Source organism: Bombina bombina, chromosome 3 (genome assembly GCF_027579735.1).
Source record: "Bombina bombina isolate aBomBom1 chromosome 3, aBomBom1.pri, whole genome shotgun sequence".
NCBI classification, from domain to species: Eukaryota; Metazoa; Chordata; class Amphibia; order Anura; family Bombinatoridae; genus Bombina; species Bombina bombina.
Window position 1 is genome coordinate 682,534,998 of NC_069501.1, and position 13,075 is coordinate 682,548,072.

Consider the following 13,075-nt stretch of genomic DNA (forward strand, 5'->3'; position numbering starts at 1 on the left):
TTCAGCCCCAGCGAGCCTAACAGCCCACAGGGAAGAGTCAAATTTTTGAAGGTAAGAAAAAATGATTAAATCAAATGCATTATCCCAAATATGAAACTGACTGTCTGAAAATAAGGAAAGTTGAACATTCTGAGTCAAGGCAAATAAATGTTTGAATACATATATTTAGAACTTTATAAACAAAGTGCCTAACCATAGCTTAGAGTGTCACAGAAAATAAGATTTACTTACCCCAGGACACTCATCTACATGTTTGTAGAAAGCCAAACCAGTACTGAAACGAGAATCAGCAGAGGTAATGGTATATATAAGAGTATATCGTCGATCTGAAAAGGGAGGTAAGAGATGAATCTCTACGACCGATAACAGAGAACCTATGAAATAGACCCCGTAGAAGGAGATCACTGCATTCAAATAGGCAATACTCTCCTCACATCCCTCTGACATTCACTGCACGCTGAGAGGAAAACCGGGCTCCAACTTGGTGCGGAGCGCATATCAACGTAGAATCTAGCACAAACTTACTTCACCACCTCCATCGGAGGCAAAGTTTGTAAAACTGAATTGTGGGTGTGGTGAGGGGTGTATTTATAGGCATTTTGAGGTTTGGGAAACTTTGCCCCTCCTGGTAGGAATGTATATCCCATACGTCACTAGCTCATGGACTCTTGCTAATTACATGAAAGAAAGTCAAATTAGTACGTATGGTAGTTAAAAAATGGTCAGGAGGTATAGCTGGAGTAGGTACAAGACTCCTCCTTGGACAGAGGCGAAAATTGTCGGGAGAGGGCATCAGCTCTAACATTCTTACTACCAGGCAGGTAAGAGACCACATAACTAAACCGAGACAAAAATAGCGCCCATCTGGCCTGTCGGGGCGACAAACGTTTTGCTTCAGATAGATAAGTTAAATTATTGTGGTCAGTAAGAATGAGCACTGGTACCCTCGAGAAGATGCCTCCATTCCTTGAGTGCCAAAATTATGGCCAGTAATTCCCTGTCGCCAATTTCATAATTGCACTCCACTGGAGACAATTTCTTAGAGAATAAACCACACGGATGCAAGGAACCGTCAGGCGTAGGACGTTGAGACAAGAGGGCACCTACTACAGTCTCAGATGCATCAACCTCAAGAACGAAAGGCAGGACAGGGTTAGGATGAGCCAGAACTGGAGCGGCAGCAAAGGCAGTCTTAAGACTATCAAAGGCCTTAATGGCAGTAGGTGACCAATGAAGTGGATCATTCTCTTTACGGGTCAGGTCTGTGATAGGTTTGACCAAGGAAGAAAAGTTTTTAATAAACTTTCTATAGTAACTGGCAAACTCCAAAAAACGTTGAATAGACCGAAGACCAACTGGGCAAGGCCACTGCAGAACTGCAGACAACTTGTCAGGATCCATGGAGAACCCTGCAACGGAGATAACATAACCTAGAAAGGTTACTTGAGTCTGATGGAACTCACATTTCTCGAGAATTTATCACCTGGAACTGGAGGGTTTCAAAATGGAGAGCCCCAACAGCCATGGATAACGGAGCGGTTTCTTGAGTAACGAGTACGGGCTGAAGGGACCTGCCATCAATGGCCTCAATAGCAAGCGGAAAGGACCGAGGCAAAACAGGAATGGAGTGCTTTGAGACAAAAGCACTGTCAATGAAATAGCCCGCAGCGCCGGAGTCAACAAGAGCCTGGGCGACTATGGAGGAGTCCACCCAGGAAAGGACAACCGTGACCAAAGGTTTCTCCTTTAGCGGTTCTGGGGACGAGGATAAACCACCCAAGGTCTGCCCCCGACAGGGCCTTAGGTGTGAGCGTTTTTCCGGCCGTGTAGGACAAGACTTCAAAAAGGTGGCCCTGTAACCCACAATAGAGGCAGAGCCCCTCCCTCCACCTAAAGGCCCTCTCCGCCACAGAGAGACGCGTGAATCCCAACTGCATCGGCTCAGCAGTACCTGGTGACTCGGGACCAGGAAGCATGGGAGGAGAGGGAGGCATGGGTGGGAAAGAACACGCAGGAGACAATGGAACAGGAGGCTTCCGCAAGCACTCCTTGAAGAAGGGCCTCTCTCTGAGTCTGATGTCAATTAGGATAAAAAAAAAAAAGACACCAATGCCTCGAGATCCTCTGGCAGCAACTTCGTCTTTAATCGCATCAGAGAGTCCATGAAAGAAGGCGGCAACAAGGGCTTCATTGTTTCAACCTACCTCTGCAGCAAGCGTACAGAACTCAATGCATACTGAGCAACAGATCTTGCACCTTGCTGAATGGACATGAGTCATTTAGCAGCAGAGGAGGAGCGAGCCGTAACATCAAATACCCTTTGAAAGGAGGCCACAAATGCAGGGTAATTTGAAAGCACAGGTGTATTAGTCTCCCACAAGGGATTAGCCCAGGCAAGAGCTGTGTCAGAGAGTAACGAGATGAGAAATCCCACCTTAGCTCTTTCAGATGGAAATGCCTGAGTTAACATCTCAAAGTAAATGCCCACCTGGTTCAAAAACCCTCTGCACTGAATAGGATCGCCTCCATATAGCCGAGGTAGAGGTGCAGAACCGGACATGCTCCTGGTAGGACTAGGTGCAGCAGCGGAAACAGGAGCAGCCATAACTTGCGGGACACTTTGGTCCAAATGTGCAGTGCGAGTCAGCAAGGTTTGCAGGGCTAGTGCAAATTGATCCAAGCGGTGATCCTGTTCATCCATCCTGGAAATAATGGTAGGTAAAGGTGGATTATTTGCAACATCAGGATTCATAGTCCTTGCGTAATGTCAGGGTGCCAGGAATCAGGAAACTGAGACGAGATGGGCAAAAAACATAATTTATGTAAGAACTTACCTGATAAATTCATTTCTTTCATATTAGCAAGAGTCCATGAGCTAGTGACGTATGGGATATACATTCCTACCAGGAGGGGCAAAGTTTCCCAAACCTTAAAATGCCTATAAATACACCCCTCACCACACCCACAATTCAGTTTAACGAATAGCCAAGAAGTGGGGTGATGAGAAAAAAGTGCGAAAGCATATAAAATAAGGAATTGGAATAATTGTGCTTTATACAAAAAATCATAACCACCACAAAAAAGGGCAGGCCTCATGGACTCTTGCTAATATGAAAGAAATGAATTTATCAGGTAAGTTCTTACATAAATTATGTTTTCTTTCATGTAATTAGCAAGAGTCCATGAGCTAGTGACGTATGGGATAATGACTACCCAAGATGTGGATCTTTCCACACAAGAGTCACTAGAGAGGGAGGGATAAAATAAAGACAGCCAATTCCTGCTGAAAATAATCCACACCCAAAATAAAGTTTAATGAAAAACATAAGCAGAAGATTCAAACTGAAACCACCGCCTGAAGTACTTTTCTACCAAAAACTGCTTCAGAAGAAGAAAACACATCAAAATGGTAGAATTGAAAAAGTATGCAAAGAGGACCAAGTTGCTGCTTTGCAAATCTGATCAATCGAAGCTTCATTCCTAAACGCCCAGGAAGTAGAAACTGACCTAGTAGAATGAACTGTAATCCTTCGAGGCGGAATTTTACCCGACTCGACATAGGCATGATGAAATAAAGATTTCAACCAAGATGCCAAAGAAATGGCAGAAGCTTTCTGGCCTTTTCTAGAACCGGAAAAGATGACAAATAGACTAGAAGTCTTTCGGAAAGACTTAGTAGCTTAAACATAATAATACAAAGCTCTAACAGCATCCAAAGAATGCAATGATTTCTCCTTAGAATTCATAGGATTAGGACATAATGAAGGAACCACAATTTCTCTACTAAGGTTGTTAGAATTCACAACCTTAGGTAAAAAATTCAAAAGAAGTTCGCAGCACCGCCTTATCCTGATGAAAAATCAGAAAAGGAGACTCACAAGAAAGAGCAGATAATTCAGAGACTCTTCTGGCAGAAGAGATGGCCAAAAGAAACAAAACTTTCCAAGAAAGTAATATAACGACCAAAGAATGCATGGGTTCAAAAGGAGGAGCTTGAAAAGCCCCCAGAACCAAATTCAAACTCCAAGGAGGAGAAATTGACTGAATGACAGGTTTTATACGAACCAAAGCTTGTACAAAACAATGAAATATCAGGAAGATTAGCAATCCTTCTGTGAAAAAAGAACAGAAAGAGAAGAGATTTGTCCTTTCAAGGAACTTGCGGACAAACCTTTATCTTAACCATCCTGAAGAAACTGGAAAATTCTCGGTATTCAAAAAGAATGCCAGGAAAAAATGATGAGAAAGACACTAAGAAATATAAGTCTTCCAGACTCTATAATATATCTCTCTAGATACAGATTTACGAGCCTGTCACATAGTAATTAATCACAGAGTCAGAGAAACCTTCTTTGACCAAGAATCAAGCGTTCAAACTCCATACCTTAAAATTTAAGGATTTGAGATCCTGATGGAAAAAAGGACCTTGCGACAGAAAGTCTGGTCTTAACGGAAGAGTCCATAGCTGGCAAGAGGCCATCCGGACAAGATCCGCATACCAAAACCTGTGAGGCCATGCTGGAGCTACCAGCAGGTGGAGAATACTCTTGGAAGAAGAACTAGAGGCGGAAAGATATAGGCAGGATGATACTTCCAAGGAAGTGATAATGTATCCACTGCTTCCGCCCGAGGATCCCGGGATCTGGACAGATACCAGGGAAGTTTCTTGTTTAGATGAGAAGCCATCAGATCTATTTCTGGGAGTTCCCACATTTGAACAATCTGAAGAAATACCTCTGGGCGAAGAGACCATTCGCCCGGATGCAACGTTTGGCAACTGAGATAATCCGCTTCCCAATTGTCTATACCTGGGATATGAACCGCAGAGATTAGACAGGAGCTGGATTCCGCCCAAACCAAAATTCGAGATACTTCTTTCATAGCCAGAGGACTGTGAGTCCCTCCTTGATGATTGATGTGTGCCACAGCTGTGACATTGTCTATCTGAAAACAAATGAACAACTCTCTCTTCAGAAGAGGCCAAGACTGAAGAGCTCTGAAAATTGCACGGAGTTCAAAAATATTGATCGGTAATCTCACCTCCTGAGATTCCCAAACCCCTTGTGCCGTCAGAGACCCCCACACAGCTCCCCAACCTGTAAGACTTGCATCTGTTGAGATATAGTCTAGGTCGGAAGAACAAAGAAGCCCCCTGAACTAAACGATGGTGAACTGTCCACCATGTCAGAGAGTGTCGTATAATTGGTTTAAAGATATTAATTGAGATATCTTTGTGTAATCCCTGCACCACTGGTTCAGCATACAGAGCTGAAGAGGTCGCATGTGAAAACGAGCAAAGGAGATCGCATCCGATGCGGCAGTCCTAAGACCTAAAGATTTCCATGCATAAGGCTACCAAAGGGAATGATTGTGACTGAAGGTTTTGACAAGCTGATAACAATGTTAAACTTCTCTTATCTGACAAGGACAGAGTCATAGACACTGAATCTATCTGGAAACCTAAAAAGGTTACCCTTGTCTGAGGAATGAACTGAATGGTAAATTGATCCTCCAACCATGATCTTGAAGAAACAACACAAGTCGATTCGTATGAGATTCTGCGAAAATGTGAAGACTGAGCAAGTACCAAGATATCGTCCAAATAAGGATATACCAAAACCCTGTTCTCCGATTACAGACAGAAGGGCACCGAGAACCTTTGAAAAAAATTCTTGGAGCTGACGCTAGGCCAAACGGTAGAGCCACAAAACTGGTAATGCTTGTCTAAAAAGAGAATCTCAGAAACTAAAAGTGATCTGGATGAATCGGAATATGCAGATATGCATCCTGTAAATCTATTGTAGACATATAATGCCCTTGCTAAACAAAAAGGCAGGATAGTCCTACAGTTACCATCTTGAATGTTGGTATCCTTACATAACGATTCAATAGATAGATCCGGAACTGGTCTGAAGGAATTGACCTTCTTTGGTACAATGAAGAGATAGAATAAAACCTCAGCCCCTGTTCCAGAACTGGAACTGGCATAATTACTCCAGCCAACTCTAGATCTGAAACACATTTCAGAAATGCTGAACCTTTGCTGTGTTTACTGGGACACAAGAAAGAAAAAAATCTCTTTGCAGGAGGCCTTAACTTGAAGCCAATTCTGTACCTTTCTGAAACAATGTTCTGAAACCAGAGATTGTGAACGGAATTGATCCAAATTTCTTTGAAGAAAACGTAAACTGCCCCATACCAGCTGAGCTGGAATGAGGGCCGCACCTTCATGGGTATTTAGGAGCTGGCTATAGGTTTCTATAAGGCTTGGATATATTCTAAACTGGAAATGGTTTCCAAACTGATACCGCTCCTGAGGATGAAGGATCAGGCTTTCGTTCCTTGTTGAGGAAAGGAAAGAAAATTATTAATAGACCTAAATTTACTTTAGATTTTTTATCCTTTGGTAAAAAAGTTCCCTTCCCTCCAGTAACAGTTGAGATAATAGAATCCAACTGAAAATCGAATAATTTATTACCCTGGAAAGAAAGGGAAAGCAAAGTTGACTTAGAAGACATATCAGCATTCCAAGTTTTAAGCCATAAAGCTTTTCTAGCTAAAATAGCTAGAAACATATACCTGACATCAACTCTAATGATATCAAAAGTTGGTATCACAAATAAAATTATTAGCATGTTATAGAATAATAATAATGCTATAAAATTATGATCTGTTACTTGTTGCGCTAAAACTTCTAACCAAAAAGTTGAAGCTGCAGCAACATCCGCTAAAAATATAGCAGGTCTAAGAAGATTACCTGAACATAAGTAAGCTTTTCTTAGAAAGGATTCAATTTTCCTATCTAAAGGATCCTTAAAGGAAGTACTATCTGCCGTAGGAATAGTAGTACGTTTAGCAGGAGTAGAGACAGCCCCATTAACCTTAGAGATTTTGTCCCAAAACTCTAATCTGTCAGATGGCACAGGATATAATTGCTTAAACGTTAGAAGGAGTAAATGAATTACCCAAATTATTCCATTCCCTGGAAATTACTTCAGAAATAGCATCAGGGAGAGAAAATACTTCTGGAATAACTACAGGAGATTTAAAAACCTTATTTAAACGTTTAGATTTAGTATCAAGAGGACCAGAATCCTCTATTTCTAATGCAATTAATACTTCTTTAAGTAAAGAACGAATAAATTCCATCTTGAACAAATACAAAGATTTATCAGCATCAACCTCTGAGACAGAAACCTCTGAACCAGAAGAACCATTATCAGTATCAGAATGATGATGTTCATTTAAAAATTCATCTGAAAAAAGAGAAGTTTTAAAAGACTTTTATGTATACTAGAAGGAGAAATAACAGACATAGCCTTCTTAATGGATTTAAAAAATAAAATCTCTTATGTTATCAGGAACACTCTGAAAATTAGATGTTGACAGAACAGCAACAGGTAATGTAACAGTACTAAAGGAAATTTTATCTGCATTAATAAGTTTGTCATGACATGCAATACAAACAACAGCTGGAGAAACAGATACCAAAAGTTTATAGCAGATACACTTAGCTTGGTAGCTCCAGCCCTGGGCAGCGATTTTCCTGAAGTATCTTCTGACTCAGTTGCAACGTGGAACATCTTGCAATATGTAAAAGAAAAAACAACATATAAAGCAAAATTGATCAAATTCCTTAAATGACAGTTTCAGGAATGGGAAAAAAATGCCAGTGAACAAGCTTCTAGCAACCAGAAGCAATAAATAATGAGACTTAAATAATGTGGAGACAAAAATGACGCCCATATTTTTTAGCGCCAAAAAAGACGCCCACATTATTTGGCGCCTAAATGCTTTTGGCGCCAAAAATGACGCCACATCCGGAACGCCGACACTTTTGACGCAAAAAAAGTCAAAAAACGACGCAACTTCCGGCGACACGTATGACCCCGGAAACAGAAAAAAAAAAATTTTGCGCCAAAAAAGTCCGCGCCAAGAATGACGCAATAAAATGAAGCATTTTCAGCCCCCGCGAGCCTAACAGCCCACAGGGAAAAAGTCAAATTTTTTAAGGTAAGAAAAAATGATTGAAACAAATGCATTTATCCCAAGTATGAAACTGACTGTCTGAAAATAAGGAATGTTGAACATCCTGAGTCAAGGCAAATAAATGTTTGAATACATATATTTAGAACTTTATAAAAAGTGCCTAGCCATAGCTTAGAGTGTCACAGAAAATAAGCTTACTTACTTACCCCAGGACACTCATCTACATGTTGTAGAAAGCCAAACCAGTACTGAAACGAAAATCAGCAGAGGTAATGGTATATATATAAGAGTATATCGTCGATCTGAAAAGGGAGGTAAGAGATGAATCTCTACGACCGATAACAGAGAACCTATGAAATAGACCCCGTAGAAGGAGATCATTGCATTCAAATAGGCAATACTCTCCTCACATCCCTCTGACATTCACTGCACGCTGAGAGGAAAACCGGGCTCCAACCTGCTGCGGAGCGCATATCAACGTAGAATCTAGCACAAACTTACTTCACCACCTCCATAGGAGGCAAAGTTTGTAAAAACTGAATTGTGGGTGTGGTGAGGGGTGTATTTATAGGCATTTTAAGGTTTGGGAAACTTTGCCCCTCCTGGTAGGAATGTATATCCCATACGTCACTAGCTCATGGACTCTTGCTAATTACATGAAAGAAATAATCACACCTTTATTAATAGCAAAACATAATAAAACGTCCACAAGTCAAATAACAAGCCAGGAGTCAAAACCAGAGCTGGTAGTCAGACGAGCCGAGTCAGGTGCCAAAGCGAATAGACAGACGAGCCGGAATCAGGAAGGAGAACAGCAGAGTCAGGAACAAGCCAGGGATCAGGAACCAGGAGGGACGTCAGACAGCCAGGTAATACACAGGAACTGGAACTCTCACAAACAGGTCTGAGACAACGCAAGGGCAAAGCATACTGAACAGAGGCCCTTTAAATAATAAGTGATGACATCACAATTCTGAGACTGCAACCTGTCTCACATGGATGATGTACACCAGTCTGGCCATAAAAGGGCGTGTAGGAAATGAGCAGCATCACATACTATGCACCAGAGTCAGCAAGAGAGGTGAGTAAAATGGCTGCCAGCAGCACATGGCAAACAAAGCAGGGAAAAAAAATCCTGACAGCCAGACTGTGATAACTCTGGCCCTTCTACTACCCTCCAATATGAGATTGCATTAATTATTTCAGTAGTGACTATGGCTGCATGTGCTTTGTAATTCTGTTACAGCTCTCTATACTGATTTTTATGTCCCTTTAAGAAAGAAAAATAGTTCGGAGCCAAAGGCTGAAATGTAGTACATAGGACTAAAAGTGAAAATAACAGTTTCGGTCTTAAAAATGAAGAAATTGTAGTTGTCAACATTGCATTATAGAATTTTTTTAAACTTTACTTCTGCTATTAAATCTCATTGCTAAACAGCAATTCATACTCTGGAAGCTATTAAGTCCTATCATCAGGTCAACATCTGTCTATTCATAGTCTCCGAAACAGCCTTGATGTATCTCAAGCTATATAAGATAAATGATATGCATGTCTGTTGCATGTTCACCATAAGTTCCATAACCCATGCATAGGGACAACAGACTGATTAAGGACATGAATTTTGGCATCATAACTAAGTCTTAAGAGACAAAATTATTCATGTAAAACTATAAATTTACAAATTGCTACATATTAATATTGCATAATCTGCATTTTCCCAATGCATAAACAAACATTTGCTCATTAGGATTACTTGAGTTGAGTTTATAACATTTATTGTATTTTGAATATATATTTTTTTTTTTTTTGAATAACAAACAGATGTTTAACGTTATTTTTGAGTAGCGATGAAATGCATTGGCTTAATAAACATTCACATGGCCTAATATGCAGAAAGTAAAATGATATAACCAGAATAATACGCTAAAATAAAATACAGATGATATAAAAGTCTATTAACATAACATGAGGCTCTACAGTTGGTCCTTTGCTTTAAAGAGACAGTAAAAACATGCACTGCTTTTGTGTAAAACGTGTGTTTTGTCCTACAATCCCAAGATAGGCTAAAAAGGTCACATCTGTAACCTTTATTTTCAAAATCCTGAAAACTGCCTAAACCACTTATATGATTTGCAGCATTTGAAGATTAAAGAATATGTTTTTTTAGCCTCTCCAGGGAACGTGGAACAAGCACAATTTTTACACATAAAAAAGACTAGAGGAGTTTAAAATGTCCTTATATAAAGCAGCTGGAAGGGATCTCTTCCTTGTTATGGGATATGAAGAAAATTAGAATGGATTATTATAGTTGCTTGTCACTGTTTATATCAACCCAGCTCATTCTGTTTTCAGACAGCGTTTGCACACCAGTGCATTCATAAGTACATGCCATTCCAGACTCTATTCCTGAACATAGGAGTCAATCACAATATATTGTTTGATAATTATCAGAAGAACAGCAGCTGCAGATAAGTTCTTTCCAAAGTTGTGAGAAAATATTTTTCAATATTTCTGGCACCACTATCTTCTTATTGGATCACAAAAAAAAAAGATCATATTTTCATGGGGCAGTCCTGTTCAAAGCAATCACAATCCAAAATAACAATACTTATCAACTGATGTGCGGGCCTATTTTTTACTTGACAACTAAAAGGACTTTGCAACTTGCTAACAAGTATCCAGAAGTTTCCAAATGGAACACAGGTTTTTCACATGGGCAAAACACACTGAAAATAGCTATTAACGATACACTGGCTGAACTCATGAACCAATGTTCTAGTCCAAACGAGACTTTTTCTGCCCTTATTTCTGTAATTTACTCAAAAGGGACATTGAAGCAAGAACGTTTCTTTCGTGATTTAGACACAATTTTAAACAACTTTGTTATTTACTTTTATTATCAAATTTTCTACAATCTTTTGTTGAAAAGCAGGGACATAAGCTCAGTAGCGTGCACGTCTGGAGCACTATATGGTCGCAGTTTTGCAAGAATGTTATCCATTTGCAAAAGCAAAGATGGCAGCACTATTTCCTGCTAAGAAGTGCTCCAGACACCTACCTAGGTATCTCTTCAACAAAGAATACCATGCGAACGAAGCAAATGTTATAACAAAAGCAAATTGGAAATAGTTTTAAAATTGTATGCTCTGTCTAAATTACAAAAGAAAAATGTTTGGCTTTCACGTCTCTTTAATTGCATTATTGGCCAGATGCATGATTTCACAAAGCGAAAACGGTTTTTAAAATGTCTGTATTTTAATTAATTTTTGGGTTTCATATTCCTTTAATCTGATGTAACCAGCAATCCATATAAAGGGAGAATACATTCAAAATAATTCTAAATAATGAATATAAAACTTATAGATTTGCCTAATTTTTAGATCATAAAACAACCTTGCCACAGTCCCTATGGAAGCTATTCTGCCTATTCTGTATTAAGGGACACAAGTCAAAATTAAAGTTATATGATTCAGACAGAGCATGATAGTAAGTACCAGCTCAGAGAAGCATGCCAAGATTAACAAAGTATTGAGACGCCTAAACCAATATTCATTAGTGCAAAACCATGCTCCTGGTGTTGGCGTGTGTGCGACTGCTCTTGTGTATGGATTAGAGGTCGTGTGTGTGGTATTAGGTAGTTGCCGAACAGTCTATAAGAAATTTTGACAAATATGATATGGATCCTATATCTACAGGCCAGTGAGTGTTCAGCATCAGCTAATCTGTTACCGTAAGCGGTTTTAGTACAACCCATAGAAGGTATGGAAAGAAGTTTTCACTCTAACTTTTTACTTTCAACTTGTAAAACACGCTCTACTGTGACCGCAACAATTTTTTTCATTGAGAATAGTTGGCGTTAGGGGAGGGGGGGGGACTAGTGTGTAATCTGGTCCTAAGTATGCTGCAAATTGTGTGATATGGTAAATGAGAAGGTGTTGGACTGGGATGAGCTTAAAGAGGTATATATGTACAAATATATATTTGTATTGGAATGACGCACAAAAACATAATTTATGCTTACCTGATAAATTTGTTTCTCTTGTAGTGTGTTCAGTCCACGGGTCATCCATTACTTATGGGATATATTCTCCTTCCCAACAGGAAGTTGCAAGAGGATCACCCAAGCAGAGCTGCTATATAGCTCCTCCCCTCACATGTCATATCCAGTCATTCGACCGAAACATGACGAGAAAGGAGAAACTATAAGGTGCAGTGGTGACTGGAGTTATAATTTTAAAATTTAGAACCTGTCTTAAAAAGACAGGGCGGGCCGTGGACTGAACACACTACAAGAGAAACAAATTTATCAGGTAAGCATAAATTATGTTTTCTCTTGTTAAGTGTGTTCAGTCCACGGGTCATCCATTACTTATGGGATACCAATACCAAAGCTAAGTACACGGATGATGGGAGGGACAAGGCAGGAACATTAAACAGAAGGAACCACTGCCTGTAGAACCTTTCTCCCAAAACCAGCCTCCGAAGAAGCGAAAGTGTCAAATTTGTAAAATTTGGAAAAAGTATGAAGTGAAGACCAAGTTGCAGCCTTGCAAATCTGTTCAACAGAGGCCTCATTCTTAAAGGCCCAGGTGGAAGCCACAGCTCTGGTGGAATGAGCTGTAATTCTTTCAGGAGGCTGCTGTCCAGCAGTCTCATAGGCTAAACGTATTATGCTACGAAGCCAAAAAGAGAGAGAGGTAGCCGAAGCCTTTTGACCTCTCCTCTGTCCAGAGTAAACGACAAACAGAGAAGAAGTTTGTCTAAAATCTTTAGTTGCCTGTAAGTAGAACTTCAGAGCACGGACCACGTCTAGATTATGCAAAAGACGTTCCTTCTTTGAAGAAGGATTAGGACATAATGATGGAACAACAATCTCTTGATTGATATTCCTGTTAGAAACAACCTTAGGTAAAAACCCAGGTTTAGTACGCAGAACTACCTTGTCTGAATGAAAGATCAGATAAGGAGAATCACAATGTAAGGCAGATAACTCAGAGACTCTTCGAGCCGAGGAAATAGCCATCAAAAACAAAACTTTCCAAGATAAAAGCTTAATATCAATGGAATGAAGGGGTTCAAACGGAA

At 40.0% G+C, this 13,075-nt stretch overlaps 1 protein-coding gene across 5 annotated transcripts in view; it reads right to left on the minus strand.

The window, feature by feature from the left end:
• Positions 1–13,075, minus strand: part of TPST1 (tyrosylprotein sulfotransferase 1) — a 403,891-nt gene that overhangs the window by 311,368 nt on the left and 79,448 nt on the right. The gene's annotated exons all lie outside the window — the stretch shown is intronic.